Source organism: Balaenoptera physalus, assembly GCF_965194825.1.
Source record: "Balaenoptera physalus genome assembly, chromosome: 8".
Taxonomy (NCBI): domain Eukaryota; kingdom Metazoa; phylum Chordata; class Mammalia; order Artiodactyla; family Balaenopteridae; genus Balaenoptera; species Balaenoptera physalus.
The window spans coordinates 62576870-62597528 of NC_138887.1; the positions used below are offsets into that span (position 1 = coordinate 62576870).

The 20659-nt window shown below is 41.8% G+C and overlaps 1 protein-coding gene across 3 annotated transcripts in view; it reads right to left on the reverse strand.

The window, feature by feature from the left end:
• C1GALT1 (core 1 synthase, glycoprotein-N-acetylgalactosamine 3-beta-galactosyltransferase 1) overlaps positions 1–20659 on the reverse strand; it is a 239440-nt gene that overhangs the window by 169669 nt on the left and 49112 nt on the right. For all 3 annotated transcript variants that reach the window (XR_014266424.1, XR_014266425.1, XR_014266426.1), the window contains exon 6: positions 20342–20591. The gene's annotated coding sequence lies outside the window, so the exon portion shown is untranslated. Of the gene's footprint in view, positions 1–20341; positions 20592–20659 lie in introns of those variants that run through there.

Consider the following 20659-nt stretch of genomic DNA (forward strand, 5'->3'; position numbering starts at 1 on the left):
CTATCTGGTGAAGACTGGGAACATGTCAATATGTTAGGGTCTGGGTGGGGCCTGGGGCTTAGGGAGAGCAGAACAGCTTGAAAAATTTAGTCTGGTGGATACTAGTGATTTAATAGAATCTTTTCTTTTTTTTTTTTGATTTAATAGAATCTTGATTGTGATGTTACCAAAATCTCTTCACATTTTTAAAGAATTCCATATTACCTAAGGGACCTTGGGAAGCCAAAGGCATATATACTGTGGATTCTCCATATTTGCTAATTCTTTTTTTTTTTGGGTAAAGCAATCTATAGTGAGTTATCTTATTTATCACTGCTTAATTTGGAAAAGGTCGTGAGCCAGGAGCTAAGGGTCCCAGTCATGAGTTGAATAAAGGAGGCCTGCACAAGTACAATAAAGAATCCTACATAACCACATGACCTGCCAAGGCTACATCTGCCCAGGGGAGCAAACAGAGTATTGCCACAGGAAGTCACTCTGTGCTGTTCTGAAGCTTTGCTGAATCAAGTTGTGTACCAAGCCAAGGCATTAAAATCAGTAGGGCTGGTTCATGGTTTAATAATGGATGAAATTCATGAAGATAGAAAGTTTCCTCCAGGAAAGCCCCATCCATCTCTGGCCCATGTCTCTGCTTTTTACCTAGGTTTCATATGTATTTAGAAGAATCACTCCCAGTTACCAATAATCTTAGTGGTGCTGAGAAAAGCTCCCTGTATGGAGGAGCCGATGATGGCCCACCATGTGGTACAACAGAGTTAGTTGCAGGGGGAGAAGGGGTAGAGAGTCATGTTGAGGGCTGGTGTTGGGACTCAACATGACCAGAACAGATCTTTTGCAGGTCAGGGGGTGGGGAAGGGGAGTAGTGTTGGGGACAGGGAAAAGTAGAGAAGGGAAGAAACACAAGAGTGTTTCTCTGCTTTTACCGGGATGCATGGCTTCCTAGTGCTTCTAAATCCAGAATGGGTTCTGTGGGCTGGCTGGCTCTTCCTCTCTCCAATAATGAGAGTGAGAAGGAATACCAGCTAGTTTAATTAATCATGCATTCAACAAATATTTAGTGCATACCTGTTATGTACCAGCTGTTCCAGGAGCTGTAGTGAACACGTCAAGGAGCTCATCTTCTGGGTTGGAATAGGGGTTGGGGATAAACATTCTAAAGCCAGCATCCTGGTAGCACTGATCATCCCAGTGCCCTTGACTCAAGTCTTCAACATTTTACTTGTTTGCATGTCCTTGGCCTCTCAACCACATGCTCTACCTACAGGGGACCATTGACATAACAACAAGCCCTGCATTCTTGACTCCCCATTTACACAGGCTCAGTCACACTGTTTTCACTCTTTTTATTCATCCTCGTGGTCTCACTTTCTGCCCTGTTCACTCCTATGCATTGTCTGCAACAGGAATACCATGAGCAGTTTTCAGGATTTAGCCAAGCCCTGAGGCCTGAGCCCACTCCCCCCTTTCCATTTTGATGGACTTCCGGGCACAACATAACACCTGCTTTGCCCTTGTTTTGCTACAAGCCCTCGGCTCTTGAATGCGCCCCTCCCAGTGCTGCCTTGTGTAGACACTCTCTTCTGCTGGCTGTCACAGCCAACCAAGAGATGACTCCCAGCACATTCTCCACTCTGGTGCCCACCACATGTGCCTTGCTGAGAAACAATGGTACCTATCCTCCTTCCCATGTACAGCAGGCTGTGCCATGCCTGCAGGCCTCAGTGGGGGTGATGCCCACCCCCGTACCCCAAGACATCAGTCGGCACGATTGGAACTATTCTTCCGGGCCCCTGCCTTTTTGAAAAAATCAGAATAACCAGGTCTCTGAGACTTGGGCCTGGACACTCCAAGGAGGGTGGGGGAGTGGAAGCGAAACCCCTAGCCCCTGTACTTGGGCATGGACTGACTGGACAGACTCAGGATTGCACCCTGAGCTGGAACATTACCAGGTTATTATTACCACCTGAGGATATTGTATAGGCACCATATATCATTATTAGAATTATTACTATTTGCATACAAGATATGCGAGATAATTTTACCCCAAGGTAAGAGTAAGTGGTTGATGTTGGTTGATGACCAGCTCCCTGTAATGCTCTCTAAGAGATGGTGACAACTGAAAGGCAAAGTGTTCCCGTCTAGCACCATCCCCTTCTTTGGGGACAGGCATTGTGACTTGTCTTGGCTCTCACTTCTTCCCATTCAATAGTGTAGGTCACTTACTAGTCTGTAGGAAAGTCTTGAGGGGGAAACACTGTCCTAGAGGACTGTAAACTAAATCGAAGGCATGGCCTTTGGGGAGCTTTTTTGTGTCAAAGAGAATTAGATCCTCCAGGTACTTTGATGCCCTGGGGAGATCAAACATAGATTCATGAAGTAGAAAAAGGAGCCATGTAAAGCAATATAGCAAACAAATGCAAATTAAAATCAAATAGCTATAAATTCTAGAGGGACCTGGAATAGAGATGCAGTATAGAGATGACAGTGAAGGAAGGCTTACTGGAAACAGGATCCTCCCAAGATAGTGGGCATGGTACCTGCTGCCAGTCTGTGCCACACCAGCCACCAGATAGAAGGAAAACCTGCCAGGGATGCTAGAGGGAAAATCCAATGTCTGTGATTAGCTGTCAGACAGTCATTAGCATTCCCCTGACCACAGAGGAGCTCAGATTTGAAGGTCTCACCTGATCAAACACACTTTCTGTGTAATGAAGTATCGAGCCAATCCTTGGAATAAAAAACCTGAAGGTCTCCTTGGAACTACACTGCGATTTGGAGTGTGTTCATCTCCTGCTTGTGGGATCAAATCCCCATCGGGTCCAGTTTCTTTCTTAAATCTCAACTATTAAAATAGAAGGAAACGACCCACTTTATTTAAGGTGGAATTGACACCTGATCCATGTTCTTTCTTCCAATCTGGGTAACAAAGGTGTTGGCAGTTCTGATGTACTTATGTTGACCTAATACATTTCTGAATGAGAAACTAGTATAACTCTAAAACAGGTAGTTTAAATAGAACTGATCATTTTTTCCTTCTGATAAATTCCTTTTCCCCACTTAACACTATGTATATACTTTAAATGCATTTGCTTTTTATTCAAAGGACAGAAATGTCACTTTTTCAACTTGTCTAAATTTTAGAAGGCAGATTCTTTTCACTACATACTAGTGTAACAAATATATACTCAAATTTCCTAAAGAAATCACTTAGAAATGTGTTCATATTAGTTGCATTATCAAAAATAAATACTAAATTTATCTAAGGTGCATTGAATCTATGAAACAGCATGATTCAGGGATCAGAACAACTGGGCTGTCATCCCAGGAGTTTACTTAGTTTCTGAAAGGTTACACCCAAACTCCAAAGCTTCAAGAAGAATAGAACCTGTGCCTATAAGACTATGATTGTTGCGATGAGTATAGCCTTGGGCTCCAAGTCCTAGAGGATTATCATACAGTAGTTCTTCCTCATTCAGACTTAGGTTCCTTAAAAACACCAAAGGAAGTGCTATTTGAAGTGGAAGAACTTAAACCCTTATACAGAAAAAATAAGAAACCGTGGCAGAATCAGCTGTATTATCAACTTAGGAAAGCCCCTATATTTTTAGGTTTACTAAAATACAACAGCAAAGAGAATTTGAAATAGAAAGATATTCGTATTATTCATTTTACATGAATAATATGAGTAATGTACAGTTAATTTCCTTTTATCATTCCTTGCTCACTGGAAATGTAACTGGCTGTCCCTCCCTCTTACACTATTTCAGGAAGAGGTGTCTAATTTAGTTTTATTTTGTTACAGATAATATATTCAAGATAATATAAAGGAGTGCTCATCTTGGTGGGTCCCTTCCCAAAGGTACCTTCCTCTGTCTGTTAGAAGTACGCTCTGCTTCAAATAACCAAAAATGCAGCGGCTCCAGGTTTTCATCAGGAATCATGGTCTTTCCACCTTCCAGCTCCTTCTATCCTCAGTCATGTGATTTTCTTCCTCGTGGCTGCAGGATGACTGCTGCATCTGCAGCGTCAGGACCACTCACAAGGCAGGAACGAGGAAGAGCAAAGGAGAATAGCAGTACCCTTTCCTTCTGGAGGCTTTGACATTTATTGGAGAATGAAAGTCTGTAGGGATATTCGCCTACGTCTCGTTGGTGTCACATTACTCCCGTGGTTGAAAGAGAATCTGGGAAGACTAGAGTTTTTAACTGATGATATTTCTGCCCTAAACAAATGAGTATTTTGTTAATTTGGAAGAAGGCGGAAATCCCATAGGTAACCAGCTATACTTGCTACAACTCTCTTTCTGAATGTGTAACTCTGGGGCTATTGACTTCTACCTCCTGCTTCCCATTTCCTCAACTCTTCAGTACTTCTCTTTACTCACACACTCCCACAGACTTTGGTTCATAGGCCCTAGGTTACTTTTTTTTTTTTTTTAAGTATTTGTTTATTTATTTATTTATGACTGTGTTGGGTCTTCGTTTCCGTGCGAGGGGTTTCTCTAGTTGTGGCAAGCGGGGGCCACTCTTCATCCCGGTGCGCGGGCCTCTCACTATCGCGGCCTCTCTTGTTGCGGAGCACAGGCTCCAGATGCGCAGGCTCAGTAATTGTGGCTCACGGACTCAGCTGCTCCGCGGCACGTGGGATCATTCCCAGACCAGGGCTCGAGCCCGTGTCCCCTGCATTGGCAGGCAGATTCTCAACCACTGCGCCACCAGGGAAGCCCCCTAGGTTACTTTTAATTATCTTCTTTTATCTTTCCAGTATTTCACTGCAAAAATCTCTATTCATTTCCTGCCAACTCTCTCTGCCTCCTTCTGTCCATGCCTATTGCTTTGCTCTTTTCTCTCCTTTTTTCTAAATACCTCTAACAGGAGCTGCTCCTGATCCAAAATTCTTCTGTTTGTCAAAACACACCCAGAAATAATTTCATGTATATCCTCTTCTAAGTCTGTCATTAAACATCAGACATTAATCAGATATTTTTATATTTGTAAAATTTTGCATCTGTAAAATTTGTGTGAGCTTGCTGACAAGCAGGGTGGCACTCAAGTAAGTCTTTGGTTACTGATTGGGGGGCAAGAGCTCAGGTTGCTCAAGGATATATCCCTGGGCCAGAAAGGCAGAGTCTTAGTCACAACCAGAAAGGTCTGAGTGTAGAGTCTCAGACCGGCAGGAGCACGGCAGGGTTGAGATGGCAAAATGTCTGCCTTTGCAGCATTTGTAGACATGCTGCAATACCTTGCTGATTTATTGATGACATTGTGAAAGAAAGTATACATATTCAATACTGAATCTACTTTGAGCACTTGCTGGGGGTAGAAAGGGGTGGTTGGCTGAGATGCTGAAGTGGGCAGCTGGACTCACATACAGAAAGGAAAACGTAAAGTCGGAAGGTAAGAACCTCACAGCCGCCGACAGCAGCTGGGGCGGTCTGGGAGAATTCCAAGCAACTTTCCTCCCAAGAAGCAAGTTCACACATCCCAACTGGACAGCTTGGGACCTGAGGATGTGACTGAGACAGACTTCTTTTTTGGGAGCAGCAGGCTGTTTTTTGGCAGCAAAACTGAAATCCAGTTTGAATCCAGATAATCTTTCTAATTGCAAAACTCTAACCAATGTACACTTTTATAAAATGCTGCATAAGGATTTTCCACACTACCTATATTTGCTCATGGTAAAGACTTTGACAATGGATCTGTTGCCCCTTTGGAAAGTGAAAAGATGTAATAACTGGACAAAAAGGAGGATAGTAAAGAGGGAGAGAGGCTGAGAGAGCAGGCTACATCATTTTCAAATAAGACCAGTTGCCACGGAAGTAAAGGAGTTGTCCTTGGCAAATGGATGGATGGGGAGTGCCAACTGGAAAAACACTGGAGGGAAGGTGACATGACGCTGAGCTAAGACACTGGACACAGACACGCTGAGCCTTCAAGATCCAATAGCTCATGATAAGAATGCCTACTTGAAAAGATTTTATGTTTTAGTCACCATGTACTCTGACAATTTAGACATAGTTATCACATTTGTTTTACAGCAACAAGAGTGATTAGGTAATGCCAGCTTTTTGAGTTGCTCCTTAACACACATTATATTCTATCAAATCCTCTAAGACCTCGTTTAAAATGAAAGGCAAATAGATGCCTTCATCAGGTTTCAGTTATATTTAAATCAGGGCAGGGGGCTTTGCGTTGAGTTGTTGTCATTGGAACATAAGCACCAGATCTTTGAAAGACTGTGCTGGCAATTTGGATACTGAACCTGGTCCTTAACTTGATGGCAAATGGCATCCTTTTGTTCTCAAATTATGTTCTTACATCATGTATTACAAACCACTGAAAGAGAATAATACTTTTTAGATAATTATAATTATAAATGAAATATAATCAGTGTTTACCATAATTCTGAATTAATTAGAACACATTAAAATTATAGCCATATAAAACAATATTTTCTTCTCCTATAGTTTTTGTTCAAAGATATTTAAGAAATAAAAGACATTTTACATACTCATGTCATTATCAGTTTCTAGACCTTTTTTTGATGTATAAAAGTGAGAAAATCTAAAATCACATAATCTCCACTGATGGCTTTGCTATTTGTAGGATATGCTAATCAAGTTCACCAGAAATTCCCAAGCCTTTTTTGCTAAAACCTATTCTTTGGGTCATGATTCAATAAGGTTATCTTTTATGTAGAGGACTTTCACTGATACAATTGACATTTTTCCAAAAATGGCTCCAGTATCCTTCATTTTTATTCTTTGTTTTTTTCTGCATGGTATCTCCAGTGGGAAGATAACCATGTAAAGAGTCACTCAATTGTTGCAAATAAGTTGTCACATCAGTTGAGGTGGTCATTTCTTCATTTTCTGAAACTGTTTCTCCAAGAAAAGGAAAGTTACTTCAACATACTTTATCCCAATTAGAAATTGCTGTATACAAGCAAATAATTTCTCTCTGGCCACACCATGTTTTTATTAGATCAATGTTTACATGAACTCATTTTTGTGTTTGAGTACAACTGATACATATGGTAGGTGAAGGATAAATTTTCTATTTTTTAAATTGTCAAATAAAGAATTACTTTGGTTGTGAAAAACAGACTTGTTTCTCATGGATTTCAAAAAAAATGTAACAGGGTTGCAAATTTAACTTACTGTACAACTGAAATATGTTCTTTTGTTTTTAATTATAAGTATTGTAGGCTTCCCCTCCTGACCTCTACTCATGGGGGAATCAATCACTAACTTTTAGCCCTATCTGGGTGAAATCTTAGTTCAAATGAATAAAGGTAACAATCCCTTTAGATAATGCTCAGCTTTGGGGAAAAAGACAAAAAAAAAAAAAAAATACAGCCTCCCAGATCTCCTCTATGTTATGTGCCCCTGACCCCACTGCAAGATGGCTTCTGTGGACATGGGGGGACAGGCAAGGTTTTCACGACTCCTGGATAGCCAGGAAGAATACTGGGCACAGTGGTCTTTGGGGCGATGGACCTAGTTCGCCTGGTTGGTTCTTGCCCAGCTGACAGCTGTGGCTCAATTCTGTGGCTACTGTACAATGTAGACCTCCTCCAAAGTCCTTATATGGGCTGGTTTGGCATCATCTGCATGCCCCCCCTCCATTCTCCACACAAGTTTTAACTTTCTTCATATTCTTCTGGACCTCTTCTTCAATGTAGATGGTTGGGAACCATTAGAGCAGTTCCCGAGAGCTGTCCTTAGGTCTTCATGTGGTCAGAGCCCAGGCTCATGAAGGGACTTGTGGTCACTCTGTCATCTGGTCTCTCTTTGACTGACTCACCCTCATTCTGGTTCCTCAGGGGCTACAGACACTTCTGAGTCACTGGCCAGGTGACTTGCCCTGTAACCTGCTCTACAGAGTACCGCACCCCCCACGGGGATGCTCTCCACCTCAGGCTCAAGGACTGTAGGACCCTATAGATACACCTATGGGAACCAAGGCCACTGGGGGAAACCACAACCTCCTCCCGACTTCCTGCACGGCCAAGTGATGTGGGTTCTCCCCAGAATGGTGCAGAGCAGCCCGTGAGGTTATTCCTCCCAGAGTCCCAAGTGGAGTGTTGGGGCAAGAACATCTCTGCCTTCTGTACTTGTGTGTTTTCCTCACTCATCTGGGCTGGGGAGTGGGGTGGGTGGCGGGGTGGGGAGGGAGTGTGAATACATCATCCTAGCACTTTGCTTTCTTAGTCCTCCTACTCCATTCAGCTTCCCTCTTCCACCATCCCCTGGGAAGAGAAATGGACGGGTTGTCTTGGATTTTGTGATGCATCTTCTTCCATGTGGCAGCAGGTCGTGGAGTTCTGCTGTGACAGGCGGCCCAGGTTTCTTCTCTAGCCCACAGGAGAACCGCATAAGCTGGCTCCTCCAGGCTGGGGCTGCCATACGTTAAAGACGACAGAGACCATTTGAAAACTCCTCTCTCAGAGGGAAACAGTCTGACTTGGAAGTCTTTTTAAAGTTTTTTCCTGCATAATCTTATTTCTTATGCCAGAATTGAAATAAGACAAAATAATGTGGGGTTTTTTTGCATTTCTTCTTACTATAGATCCTAGTCTCCAAGACTATGCACCCCCATCACTTTCAATTAGATGAGTACTCAGGTAAACTGGTGAAGGACACCCTCTCAGAGGGGCAAAAGAAAGAAGCATTTTACTCATTTTCATCATTCTTCCTGTTGCAAAATAAACGTGCTGCCATGGGAATTCACCTCACTTCTACATGGAGATGGATGCTGTGCCACCTAACAATTCCTTAACAAAAATCACAGAAGAAGCAAAGATTTCTTTTTACCTCCCAGTGGGGTTTTCGTTACTATATAAAGAAGACAGAGACTTCTTCATTTTTGCAGACACATTTCTTGCACCAAGTGCATGATAGTGTATTATACAAATAGCTATTCCTTTCTGTATATAGGGAGCAAAGCTTGACATTTTACCAAGCATAGCAGGGGTTACTATCACTACAAATTGATCCACACCCCTGAAGTGTTGGCTTATGGCTCAAAAAGAAATCTTAGATGAGATTGAACACATCGATTCCTCTCATAGTTAACTGAAGCAGTACACAAAAGAAAGATTCATCTATGCTCTCTCCCTTACATACTGCAAAAATACCAACAGCTGACTGCAGCCATTACTATCACGTGGCTTGTCAAACTAATACCTCCTTTCAGAGAGATAGGTTCCGCATTCTCTATAACTTACTCCCGGATATCCTGGCTTTTTGCATAAATTTTGAAACAAATCTCATCATTACACAAAGGAACATGTTGAAGCTTCTTTGGTCCATTCCCTCTCAATACAATTTTTTAAAAACATTTCCAATGCATAGAAATTTACCCATTACAGGAGCCTCTTTTCCTTGGCTTATGAATCTGCTACTTACTAGGATGTTTGAATCCAGAGCTTCCCAAGTCACATAAACTTACATGTCCTCAAGATTTTGCTATGATCAAATCATTCCCTTGTACATGCATGATAACCAGGTGTCCCTCCTCACATCAAAAAAATTTTATGGTCAGACAGTTTCAGCTTGAAATAACAGGGTGCACAGAACACATTGCAACTGTTGAGTCCCATCCCTCTCTATGTCCAAGAAAAGCTGAATGAAACTTTCGGTTCTGGTTCTGTTTGCGTCTACGTAACGTGGCACAAAAAATTAACAAAGATATGGAATTTTGCTATGGAATAAACTGCAATCAACATATTAACTAATGGTTAACTATTCAAGCAAATCCATCTTTGCCGCCAGCATGTCATTATCTACACATACATCAAGAAATAACCCACAATGTGGCAAGAGAGATGAAGCCACAACAGAATGGCTTTATATAAGCAAGTCAATTCACCACTACACCTGTTATTACTGGCATTTGCTTTTATATTTTAATTAATAGCAGAGAGTTGTGCCCGACTCAGTTACATACATTGGTGAATTGGGTACGGGCAAGATGTGGGGCTAGTGAATTCCACTGTGACAGCTAAATCTGTGTTCTTGAGGGCGAAATCAGGCACGTCTCCCTCTTCCAGAAAGGGAAGAGCTCCAGTAAATAACCTCCGGTGTAGAAGATTGAAATGTACCACGCAACATCAAGATAGGGTGGGCAAAACACCTAAGCCACCCCTCTGGCCCGACCCCTGGACACACCCCTACCCTCACTCCATATAAGGAAAAAGCTCATCCCCCCTCAGGGAGCAAGCAAGCAAGGGAACGTGTTTGTTTGCAGCCCGTGCTGCAGCAGGGGCCCCAATAAAGCCTTACCAGGGGAAAAAAAAAAAAAAGATACAGTGTAAGTTCTATGAGCATTGTCCCAGGTGATATTTGGAAATATTTCATAAAACAAGACCTATGAGTATCTGGTTACCATATTAAAGTTTATCTCCATATATCTGTTCAACACTTCTTTATAGGTGAGGTCCAGCTTTTCATGGAAAAAGTGGAGGGAGAAGTTGGGACTTCTCATGTCTCATACTTTATACCCTAGCGTCAAAGCATAAGTGTTCAGTTAACGGAACCTACACTCGGTATTTCAGCGAACATCTGGTGTGACTCCAAATGCTCCTGGAGACCTGAGCTCTCATCTTCAGCAGTCTAGCAAAGCCTTTCCTACATGTACAGTATTCTCCCTGAGGTGAGTTCTGGCCAGCACAGTTTTCTTAATCTTATTATGTCTCCAGAAATGTTTTGGTGCCCCTTTGGATTGGTGCCTCTGTCAGATGTCTCATTAACCTTCTCCTTAATCTAGCTTGGAAAATATCTAGACCCCAGAAAAGTTTTCTCCTCTATCTGGGTGGTCACATGTTAACAGAGTTTACTGAGAGAAAAAATGTAGCGAACCACCCTACAGAAGGCTAAAACCTTTGTAACTGATATTCCATGGACAGCATGGGGGATGTGAGGCTCATGCAATCACAGAATCAGGGAATCATAGGTAAGAAATGGAAATAGAGGGCCTTATTCTTTCTTTTTTTTGTAATATAATTAGATATCTTTGTAACCTGATCATGATTCACAGAGACTGAGCAAAATGTTAATGACTTATAATCACTTCTATTGGCAAATGAGATTCTTGGGACCCATTTTCCCTCCTAAGAAATAAAACTCCAGTCATGTAGTAGGATGAGGGCTGAGATGGCTTAGGTTAGAGTTAGATCTTGAAAGCAAGACTACAGGAAAGGGCTTCCCTGGTGGCACAGTGGTTGAGAGTCTGCCTGCCAATGCAGGGGACATGGGTTCGAGCCCTGGTCTGGGAGGATCCCACATGCCGCGGAGCAACTGGGCCCGTGAGCCACAATTGCTGAGCCTGTGCGTCTGGAGCCTGTGCTCTGCAACAAGAGAGGCCGCGATAGTGAGAGGCCCGCGCACCGTGATGAAGAGTGGCCCCCACTTGCCACAATTAGAGAAAGCCCTCGCATAGAAATGAAGACCCAACACAGCCATAAATAAATAAAAAAAAAAAAAAAAAAAAAAGACTACAGGAAACTAGAGTGGGGCGCCTTCTAATTTGCCATTTTCCAGCATAGATCTGAGAGGTTCAAGTAGACAATAATAGTGAAAGAATTAAGTTCTTACATGTCCAAGGCACTATGCAAAGGAACGTACATGCATACTCGTGACATTTTATAGATGAGGGAAGTGTGGGTCAGAAATTTTCACGTTTAAGATTGCCCAGCTGGAACTTCCCTGGTGGCACAGTGCTTAAGAATCTGCCTGCCAATGCAGGGGACATGGGTTTGATCCCTGGTCTGGGAAGATCCCACATGCCACGGAGCAACTAAGCCCGTGCGCCACAACTACTGAGCCTGCGCTCTAGAGCCCGTGAGCCACAACTACTGAGCCCGCGTGCCACAACTACTGAAGCCTGTGTGCCTAGAGCCCATGCCCCACAACAAAGACAAGCCACTGTGATGAGAAGCCTGCGCACCGCAATGAAGAGTAGCCCCCGCTTGCTGCAACTAGAGAAAGCCCACATGCAGCAACGAAGACCCAACGAGGAAGACCCAACACAGCCCTAAATAAATAAATAAATAAATTTATTAAAAAAAGAAAAAAGATTGCCCAGGGCTTCCCTGTTGGCGCAGTGGTTAAGAATCTGCCTGCCAATGCAGGGGACACGGGTTCAAGCCCTGGTCTGGGAAGATCCCACATACCGCGCAACAACTAAGCCTGTGCACCAGAACTACTGAGCCTACGCTCTAGAGCCCGTGAGCCACAACTACTGAAGCCCACACGCCTAGAGCCCATGCTCCACATCAAAGAGAAGCCACCACAATGAGAAGCCTGCGCACCGCAACGAAGAGTAGCCCCGGCTCGCCGCAACTAGAGAAGGCCCGCGTACAGCAATGATGACCCAATGCAGCCAAAAATAAAATAAATTAAATAAATAAATTAAAAAAAAAAAGATTGCCTAGCTGGCAAGACGCAGAGCTGGGATTCACACCCAAGAAAATTACTTAATCTCAGCCTCATTAGTAAACTGGGACAAATATCCTACCTTGCAGAGTGATTGTGTAACAAATAAGTAAATCTATGGCAGGTACCTTACGTCTGGTACTAGGTATTGAGACATACATAGAATCTATTAACTTTTGCTTCCCCTAAATGTCTTCTCCGCAGACTGAGTTACAGCTTCTGTCCATTTCATTTCTTTTCCAAACTATGGACTAAAACTCATTTAATATTCTCTCTCCATTCTGTTTTATTCTCCTTTTAAACTATTTGACTGTGTACTGTTCACTGTCCTGGACCTCTTCCTAGCGCATCATTTTTAAAACAAGATAAAGGAGATGTGTATTTTTTCCTGCACTCTTTTCCTTCAGAATTTTTTTCCCAAAAAGTAAAAAAAAAATCATTAAAAAAATTCACTTAAGAAAGTCATGTTGCAACTTATTTGCCTACCATACCTCATCAGTTATGTGATTTTCGTGTCACATTTCTAAACAAAATGCCATCCTTGAATTGAAACGTACATATTTTAGAATTGGTAAATTCTTTAGCAGTTAGGCTTATATTTTAACATATCTAGTACTTAAGGAGATATATTTTCATCCAGAAAGTATATATGCAAGAGTATTACCAACACATAAATATCTCTGGAAGCACAACAGGCACCAAAAAAATCTCAAACAGTAGACACCCAGACACTTGAGGAAGACTTGCTATTTGTCATAGATAAACTTCTTTCCTGAATCAAGACATGGTTGATTTACGTTTAAACAAAACTTTCACGCTTATCCATCAAAAGCTAACACCATAATTTCAGGAACTCTTATTTGGAAAACTACCAGTGTCTCTAAAGGGTCTCAGCACTTCTCAGGCTTTAGCTATTAAGGTCTCCAGCCATCCAGGTAGGCCTGTTCCGTGTGTGTCTCAAGCCCTTCTTCCTGGCGAGGCCAACAGCAGACCCAGGCCTGTTGATAGTTAGGATTTAAAGAGCATACACACATACAAAGGATAATTTTAATCTGATACAGAATCAGATCTCATGTTACCCTTCTGTTTGTATGCCCTTTAATCTCTCTAAACTTCCTGATGGCTCAATCTCTATGCAATGCTGGCCTGAAATCAGGACTCAGTGAACTTGTGGGAGAGGGGAATTTTGCCCTTTTTCTCCTTTCATTGCTTTTGGCTGGCAACTAAAATGACATAAGGCAGATTAACAGGAGAAAATTAAATTTATTACATATGTACAGGGAAACCACATAAGCATGAAGAATTTCAAAGACAGCAAAGCTAAGGTATATGTGTGTGCAGCAAAGCTAAGGTATATGTGTGTGTGTGTATACACACACACACACACACACACACACACACACACACACACACACACACACACACACACACACACATATACCGTTCTGAACTCTGAAGGAGGAGGCTGGGGTTTGAGACTTTGAAGGGAAGTAAAGCAATTCACACAGGAAGATGAAAAGGATTAATGTTTTGTAAAAAAATGTTTGCTGAGCCATCTGAAGACAATGGGACACAGAGAGGACTTTGATCAAACAGGGCTTGCTAAGTTCTTCCCTGTCTACCACACCTAGTTCATACTTTCCTACAGTTGTCTATGGTGATAGTTACCTCCTGGAACAGGCTTTCTATTTTGAATTCTTTTAGGCAGTAAAGGGGAATTTCAAAGGTTCTTCCTGAGTCTTCTGGGCCTTGCTTGTTTTCAGCTCAAAATAATCCACATGCCTGAGTGGCACATCTTGCAGTGGCCTCCCCTGAACCCCATCAAACTCATTCATTCAACAAATGATTTAATCTCATAGTTTTAGGCTAGTAGGCCCTCACTCATTGTAAGTACAATTTAAAACTCAAATAGTGGATGAAACCAAATTCAGCCATTCCCCACTGTATTGATCTTTTGGAAAAGGAAACTAGTAAGTAATAACAAGGGCCTGGGTGGTTGGGGGCAGTTGGGGTGTCAGGAAGTTGCTCAGGACTAGGCAAGGCGGGTGCTTGTAGACAGATTTGCCTACCCCATGGGAAGAAACCCCTTCCTATAGGGAGAAGGCTGTTCTGACCAATTTAGGGCAGATAGCCATTCAGACAACCAATATCTATTGACTGTATCTTAGGTCCAAGGCCTTGTCCTGGACATTGTAGGACATGCAAAGATACAGACTGAGTCCCTGCCTTCTAAGATGTGCCAATCAACTTATTTCAAGATAAGAGGCTTGCACTAAATGGTTCTAACAAGTGCCATGGAAGGGACAGAGAGGAGTGGTGGGAGCTTCCTGGAGGCATCTGAACTGAGCCTGGAGAGACAAGGAGGACTTGGGCAGCTGGAGATGGAGAATGAGAACGTGCAAAGATAGTAAGAACAGAGCAGGAGGGAAGTGTGTTCTGCATGCGCCACAGGGGCACTGGGGAGTAAGAGGCTGTCAGCGAGGTCAGCATGAAGCACGTGGCTGGGTCCTCTCCATCAAGCAGTGAAGGAATCCCCCAGTTCCTTGAGACTCAGTGTCTCCATCTACACAGTGCAATGAATAAACAATACTAGAGGTGGGCAAATAGAGTAATGCATTGTTATTTTCCCCCAGATTCCTCCAAAAATGAGTTGTCAATTATAATTCAACACGGAAAATATGTCAGTTTTACTATTGAGCAGGGGGCCGACCCACATCCAATAAAATATGTCTTCAATTCATTACAGAAGATTTAATTCCCTCCCAGGTGATCAACTAACTCTTTTGATGTTGGAGCAGTTAAGAAAACTGAATTCTGAGTCCTTTGTTTGTTGTTGTTTGCTTTTTAGCTTATAAAAATTTTGTCTAAAGGTAAGAAACATCTGTTTGGTGAATCTGGGAAAAACAGGCTTTTCTTTCTTTCTTTTAAAAATTGAAAAAAAAATTGTTTTTATTCTTAAGATCATTTTATTCTTTGGACCCATACGATCTATTGGAAATGGCAATTTTAACATATTTCCATTTGCTATGTAAGGTTTGTTTCCTTGTTGGTTTGTTTCTATCCTCAAACAAGCTCCCTCAAGTTTGAACAGGGACTGGACTGGTTTGGGATCTCTTGAATGTGATCTGGAGGATCAGAGTATGATCTTTGAGATCTCATCTGTCTCAACTGGGGAAGAGATCTTCTTGCTCTCTTAAGTTGATATCCTGGAAGGGGACAGCTAGGACCATTTGCATTTGGGAGACAGCAGCTCCTTTTGACCAAGTTTGATTTCACCCACATTTTAAGGAAATTTAGGCAAGTTTTTCTCTTGATCATTAGCCGTTGTGGACCAGAATCCCTGTTTCAACGTGCATTTTTTTTTTTTTCTTTTAAATGGCAGAATGTTATTTGTTGAGGGTAAATAGTTACCTCTCTGTTCCATGTAATCTTCATAGGGGAGATGTGTTGGAGATTGGTTTTAAAGAAGGGTGACTTGGACAGACCTGGAGGAATCAGACACCCTGACTTCAGACTATACTACAAAGCTACAGTCATCAAAACAGTATGGTACTGGCACAAAAAACAGAAATATAGATCAATGGAACAGGAAAGAAAGCCCAGAAATAAACTCACACACCTATGGCCAATTAATCTACAACAAAGGAGGCAAGAATATACAATGGAGAAAAAACAGTCTCTTCAATAAGTGGTGCTGGGAAAATTGGACAGCTACATGTAAAAGAATGAAACTAGAACATTTTCTAACACCATACACAAAAATAAACTTGAAATGGATCAAGATCTAAATGTAAGGCTGGACACTATAAAACTCTTAGAGGAAAATGTAGACAGAACACTCTTTGACATAAATTGGAGCAATATATTTTTGGATTCACCTCCTAGAGTAATGAAATAAAAACAAAAATACACAAATGGGAGCTAATTAAACTTAAAGGCTTCTGCACAGCAAAGGAAACCATAAACAAAACGAAAAGACAACCCACAGAATGGGAGAAAATATTTGCAAATGAAGGAATCGACAAGGATTAATCTCCAAAATATACAATCAGCTCATGCAGCTCTATGTAAAAAAAACAAACAACCCAATCAAAAAATGGGCAGGAGATCTAAACAGACATTTCTCCAAAGAAGACATATGGATGGCCAAAAAGCACATGAAAAGATGCTCAATATCACTAATTATGAGAGAAATGTAAATCAAAACTACAATGAGGTATCACCTCACACCAGTCAGAATGGCCATCATCAACGAGTCTATGAACAATAAATGCTGGAGACGGTGTGAAGAAAAGGGAACCCTCCTACACTGTTGGTGGGAATGTAAATTGGTACAACCACTATGCAAAACAGTATGGTGGTTCCTTAAAAAACTAAAAATAGAGCTACCATATGACACAGCAATCCCACTCCTGGGCATATATCTGGAGAAAACAATAATCTGAAAAGATACATGCATCCCAATGTTCACTGCAGCACTATTTACAATAGCCAGGACATGGAAGCAACCTAAATGTCCATTGACAGAGGAATGGATAAAGAAGATGTGGTACATATATACAATGGAATATTACTCAGCCATAAAGAATAGTGAAATAATACCATTTGCAGCAACACAGATGGACCTAGAGATTATCATACTAAGTGAAGTCAGTCAGAGAAAGACAAATATCATGGTATCACTCATATGTGGAATCTAATTTAAAAAAAGATACAAATGAACTTATTATTATCTCACATAATAAGAAGTCTCCTAATAATGGTTCCAGGGTTGGTGTAGCTCAATGAGGTCATCAGGGCCCCAAGCTCTTTCTTTCTATCCTACTGTCTCAGCATGTCAGTACTCATGGCGAAGGCTGACACTGTTCCCTATAACACATCCTCTCACCACCATGCTCAAAGAATGGCACCAGACAGCTCTCCTGGTGCCCCTTGTTTTCCAGAAAAAAAAAACCTTTCCTAGAAACTCATCACCCTGGCAGAGTCTCCTTACATGTTTTCTGCCAGAACCATGTTACTGATTGCCTCTAGCTACAAGGAGACAGGAAGGTATTTGAGAAAGTGCAATGGGATAACGTGGCTAGAGTGCAAAATTGAAATGACTGTGGCAATGTCCCTTAAGGCTAGGCACATTGCTACCTGAACATAACTGGGGCTCTGTTGTAAATGACAAAGTAGGGGATGGCTGTCATGGGACAACCATTGTGTCTGCCCTGGCCCTGAGGGGATTCTGACACAGGCATCCATGAACCACATTTTAAACCAGTGGTTGTCAAACATCATCTGGTTATATCAGAATCATCCAAGGAACTTAAGAAAGTGCCAGAGGTGCACCCCTATGTTCACTACAGCATTATTTACAATAGCCAAAGTATGGAAGCAACCTAAGTGCCCATCAATAGATGAATGGATAAAGAAGATGAGGTATATATATGCACAATGGAATACTACTCAGCCAAAAAAAAAAAAAGAAATCTTGCTGTTTGTGACGACATGGATAGACCTAGATGGTATTATGCCAAGTGAAATACGTCAGGCAGAGACAGACAAATACTGTATGATTTCACTTATCTGTGGAATCTGAAGAAACAAAACACACAAACCTAACTAAATAGGAACAGAGTCATAGATATAGAGAATGAACAGGTGGTTGCCAGATGAGGAGGAGGTGGGGGGGATGAGAGAAATAGGTGAGGGAGGTTAAGAGGTAACAAACTTCCAGTTACAAAAAAAATGAGTCAAGGGTATGAAATGTATAGTGTGGGGAATAGAGTCAATAATTATGTAGTATATTTGCATGGTGACAGATGGTAACTAGACTTATCCTGGTGATCATTTTGAAATACAGAGAAATACTGAATCACTATGTTGTGTACCAGGAACTAAGAGAGTGTCGTAGGTCAATAATAGTTCAAAAACACATGAACTCATAGAAAAAGAGATCAGATTTCTGATTACCAGAGATAGCAGGTGTGGGGGAGGGGTATTTGGAGGAAGGCAGTCAAAAGGTACAAACCTCCAGTTGTAAGATAAATAGGTACTGGGGAGGTAATGTACAACATGATAAAGGTAACAATGCTGTATGTTGTAAATGAAAGAGAGTAAATCCTAAGAGTTTTCACACAAGGAAAACATTTTTTTTCTATTTATTTAATGCTGTATCTATAAGAGATGACAGATGTTCACTAAACTTATCGTGGTCATCATTTCATGATGTACGTTAAGTCAAATTATTATACTGTATACCTTAAATGTATACAGTTCTGTACATCAATTACATCTCAATAAAACTGGAAGAAAAATAAACAGTAAATAAATAAATAAGCCCTGTGATTAGAACTAAGTTAGAAAAAAAAAGTGCCAGAGGCCTGGACCGCACTGATCCAGGCCTGAGCATCAGGATATTTTAAAAGCTCACTAGGTGATTCTGGTGAGCACGAGGATTGAGAACTCATTGGACCAATAACTTAGTTTCTGTGAACACCAGTTAGCAGCCTATGGAGATGATATTAGGATACTAACAGCATTTGCCACATAGGATAGGTGTTCGGAGTAAAAGGTACATAAAGTTGCAGCTCAAGTCAGCACATAATGATGCAAAATAAGTTTTGATCTCAGTCTACCCTCCCCTTCTGACAGACTCGTTTTAGAGACAGATTCTAGTTTTCTCCAAAGAAACAGTGCTTTTCAAAATAGTGAAGACTAAACTTGTTGATTTTGGCTACTGTACTAGCTCTCTATTGTTGCAGTAACAAACTACCACAAATTTAGCAGCTTAAAACACCACCAATCTACAATCTCACAGTTCTGTAGGTCAGATGTCCAGGCAGACTAGGGTGGGCTCCATGCACGGAGTCCCCTGAGGCCCCATTTTCTTGCTGGATATCAGCTGGGGTTCTCTCTGCTGCTAGAGGACATGCAAATTTCTTTGCACGTGGTCCCCTTTACCTTCAAAGCAGCAACGGGGTGTCAAGTTCATCCATGCTTCAGCTCTGAGTTCCTTTTCTGCTCCGGTTGGAGAAAGCTCTCCATTTCTAAAGGCTCTTGTGATTACACTGGACCCATGTGGATAATGCAGGATAATCTTATTTTAAGAAATTAAACTATGCTTTATCACAACAGAGTCATGGAAGTGATATTTCATCATATTGACAGGTTCTGGGGATTAGGATGGGGTATCTTTGGGGAAAGGAGACTATTTTAGAAATTCTGCCTACTATAGCTGCTCATCCACTTCCCTGCTTAGCACCCCTTTACCCCATTGGCTCTTACCCATTCTTCGATTGTGTTATCAGCTGGCATTTAGCAATCCCCAGGTAAGTGTTCATGCAATCCCCAGGTAAGTGTCACGGACATGGAGGACAGTAGGCTAGCCTGACTTCGAGGTATCTGAGGTACCAGGCAGTCAAGCCTGGGAACTCCAATCAGACATAAAGTGATAAACAAAAGGAGACAGTTCACTCCAAGGGCAAGGTGAGTGACACTGACAGGTAAGCACCACTGGGGTTCAGAGGTAGTCACGAATGAAGACAATGTCAGAGCCAATGGCCCTGGGAGATCTCCACGACAATTCTAATCACACGGCACAGGCAGGCCCCAACTTTCCTGCCTCTTAAACTCAATTTGACTTTTCTCGGAAGCCCAAATTGGTCCAGAAACGTATTCTTTGGAGCAAAGCATAACTGGTAGTTGTCCAGAGTAACTTAAGGAGTTGTCATGCAAGTACTGTTTTAGCTTTACTTTCAATCTTTCAATTGAGAAACTTTTCCAGTATTGAAAAATCAAAGCACAAAGAGAAAGAGGGAAAGTCTAGATACTCTTGAAAAGCCAAAAGAAAACAAAACAAAAAAAAATAAAGGCCTGAAGACAGAAGCCATAGGCGAGCTTTCATGGCCAGATTTTTACCGTGATTCTGTAGTGGACATTGTGGGGTGTGGTCCGGTCTCCCCTTCATGTTTGAGGCACCTATTTCCAGCTGCTGGGAGTGCTGGCAGCTGATGGCTCTCAGCCAAGTTCCAAGAATTACCCTCAGCTGACGAGAGGTACCTTGTCCAAGATCATGCCTTCTCCCTGGGCAGTCCTTATCCAGTGACCTGCTAAATACAGGTGTCCCAGCTATCTGAGAGCAGAGTGTTCCTACAAAAGCTTTCATAAGCTGAAATGGCATAAAGCAAAGAGGCAATTATCTTAGGACACATCTTGCTAACAGATGTACAAAATAAA